We start from the raw sequence: 3141 nt of genomic DNA, 5'->3' as shown, positions 1-3141 counted from the left end.
TCCCGGTTGTAACCTGTTCCGTTTCTAAAATATCCCAAATGACGTCAGTTGTCTAATTGATTAATTGTAGGCTACGAAAAAAATGTGGTTTGACAAGATTCACTTCTTTGACACAACGTGCAAACAACTTCTCATCTGCAGAAGAAGAAGAGGCCTCGCCTTAACGAAGGCGTGACAAGAGTTTGGTTCCGCTCTTTATTAGCAAAGATTACGGAAGACTTCATTGAATGTTGGAGAAGAACTGACACCAACACATTAAAGACTTCAGTCGACTTGCACTCAGGATAACCAACAATTGACTTGATTGAGTGTGGTGAGTACTTTCTCCATCTTCAAGTGCTTTGATATTGAGAGAAAATCCAAATCAGACAAAATATTTGAATGATGGGAAATTGAATTCTCGAGACTTGTAATTCTTTGTAAGGTACCTTTGTAGACTCAAATTTCACCGTACAACAACGCGGGTAAAAGAACAATCAAATAAACCATTGACGGGAGGGGGGTAGTTTCTAGACCCTGCGGTGGGGCGATGAGGCTGATGGGCCATTCAGACCTGGGTGTCTGAGAGAGATTGTTGATGTGGACCAGGTCAAAGAAATAAGGAGTGAGATTACGAATGGTCTTTTAATCATGGAGAAGAATTTTGGAGTCAAATCTGTGTTTTATCCAAAGCCAGCGAAGTTGATGAAGATACAAGACGGTGCAGACGGTGTTCTAGTAATGAGCGTTCTGGACCAGTTGGCGTGTATTAGGAGGGCCAAAGACAAAGGAATTGCAGCTATTCAAACCGAATGGAACCGGGTTGCCGGCGTTTCTTGGGTTGTGTGATGGGCAAAGGCGGCTAATTTTGCAAATACGGACATTGACAGGAATGACAGGGTCTGTCCAAGACGACACCCAGACTCTTTAACTTGAGGGGAGAGGGGGACATAGGTATTGTCAATTATTGAGGATGAAAATGGTTTGTTTGTCGTGGATATTTTTGGAGCAGAAGACAATCTCACTCTTGTCCCGGCTGCATTATAGAAAAACCTCAATTTCATTCCCGTGGACGGCCACAGGGTATTGAGGGTGTTATGGTGGAACTTGATTTGGATGAAAGGTTAGAGCTGGGTGAAATGTTTGTACATTAAGATTGTTGAATTTGGTCAGAGAAGACTTGAACGTCTAGTTTTTCCAAACCCAGCTCCTCTTTGGAAAGCAGAGGTCGTTCCAAAATGTTCCAGGTTCCTTGAACTCTGACTCGTCTGTTCTACGACAAGGATTTCTTTTGGTCTTCTTCGAACCTCAGGGGCCCTGATCCAAGATAACACCTGTGGTTATTCCGGAGAGAGGTTTACTCAGCGTATGCACGATCCAGCCAGCTGCGCTTTTGGGTTATTTCAATTGGTTCTCATTTAATATTCTAGAGCTCTCCGTTGAAGTGACTTGTCGAATGGGTATCAGTTTATTTTGTGCGGTAAAGACCCAAGCAGCTTTTGAGAAAAGTGGGAGAATTTTTGGAAATGAACTGAGTCACCTTCAAGTGTTTTTCTTTCTCATAATTTTTTACAGGTCATGGTCAGATTTTGTTTGAGACATCAGAAGAAGAAAAGCATCACAATGACCATAAAAACGTTCATCTTTTTACTACTCCTTTTTGGTAAGTGATCCGAAATACATAATAATAATTTTGTATCTTGATGTCAACGTGTGAGATAACTGACCAAACACCTCGATGGAAACAGGAACCGACACTCATCCAAATGGGAGACGTCTTCGGCATGACACAGGCAGAGCACTCCTCCAGATAACTGAAGATGAAAATGACAACCCTGGAAGCCAGTCCACAGACAGCACCGTCTCCAGCGATGGCACCCAAAGTAGCGATAGCACCCAGAGCAGCGATAGCACCCAAAGTAGCGACAGCACCCAAAGTAGCGACAGCACCCAAAGTAGCGATAGCACCCAAAGTAGCGATAGCGCCCAAAGTAGCGATAGCGCCCAAAGTAGCGATAGCACCCAAAGTAGCGATAGCACCCAGAGCAGCGATAGTACCCAAAGTAGCATTATCACCCAAAGCAGCGATAGCACCCTTTCAAGCGATAGCACCCTCTCTAGCGATAGCACCCTTTCTAGCGACAGTACCCTTTCAAGCGATAGCACCCTCTCTAGCGATAGCACGCTCTCTAGCGATAGCACCCTTTCAAGCGATAGCACCCTCTCTAGCGACAGCACTCTTTCAAGCGATAGCACCCTCTCTAGCGATAGCACCCTCTCTAGCGACAGTACCCTTTCAAGCGATAGCACCCTCTCTAGCGATAGCACCCTTTCAAGCGATAGCACCCTCTCTAGCGACAGTACGCTAAGCAGTGACAGCACCCTCTCTAGCGATAGCACCCTTTCAAGCGACAGCACCCTCTCTAGCGATAGCACCATCTCTAGCGACAGTACCCTTTCAAGCGATAGCACCCTTTCAAGCGATAGCACCCTTTCAAGCGATAGCACCCTTTCAAGCGACAGCACCCTCTCTAGCGATAGCACCCTCTCTAGCGACAGTACCCTTTCAAGCGATAGCACCCTCTCTAGCGACAGCACCCTTTCAAGCGATAGCACCCTCTCTAGCGATAGCACGATCTCTAGCGACAGTACGCTAAGCAGTGACAGCACCCTCTCTATCGATAGCACCCTCTCTAGCGACAGTACCCTTTCAAGCGATAGCACCCTTTCAAGCGATAGCACCCTTTCAAGCGATAGCACCCTTTCAAGCGACAGCACCCTCTCTAGCGATAGCACCCTCTCTAGCGACAGTACCCTTTCAAGCGATAGCACCCTCTCTAGCGACAGCACCCTTTCAAGCGATAGCACCCTCTCTAGCGATAGCACGATCTCTAGCGACAGTACGCTAAGCAGTGACAGCACCCTCTCTATCGATAGCACCCTCTCTAGCGACAGTACCCTTTCAAGCGATAGCACCCTCTCTAGCGACAGTACGCTAAGCAGTGACAGCACCCTCTCTAGCGATAGCACCCTCTCTAGCGACAGTACCCTTTCAAGCGATAGCACGCTCTCTAGCGACAGTACGCTAAGCAGTGACAGCACCCTCTCTAGCGATAGCACCCTCTCTAGCGACAGTACCCTTTCAAGCGATAGCACGCTCTC

The 3141-nt window shown here is 47.1% G+C and overlaps 1 long non-coding RNA gene across 1 annotated transcript; it reads left to right on the top strand.

Annotated features, from left to right (window-relative positions):
* The first annotated feature begins 234 nt into the window (after positions 1-234).
* LOC148321851 (uncharacterized) lies at positions 235-2184 on the top strand. The gene is made up of 3 exons (XR_015846905.1): positions 235-313; positions 1555-1642; positions 1728-2184. It is a non-coding gene; the product is annotated as an uncharacterized LOC148321851 (long non-coding RNA).
* Positions 2185-3141: the final 957 nt, after the last annotated feature.

Source organism: Idiotropiscis lumnitzeri, chromosome 16 (genome assembly GCF_059441095.1).
Source record: "Idiotropiscis lumnitzeri isolate Australia: NSW breed Sydney's pygmy pipehorse chromosome 16, RoL_Ilum_1.0, whole genome shotgun sequence".
Lineage (NCBI taxonomy): Eukaryota > Metazoa > Chordata > Actinopteri > Syngnathiformes > Syngnathidae > Idiotropiscis > Idiotropiscis lumnitzeri.
The sequence above is the reverse complement of the archived record's forward strand: the minus strand, read 5'-3'. Positions and strand labels throughout refer to the sequence as shown.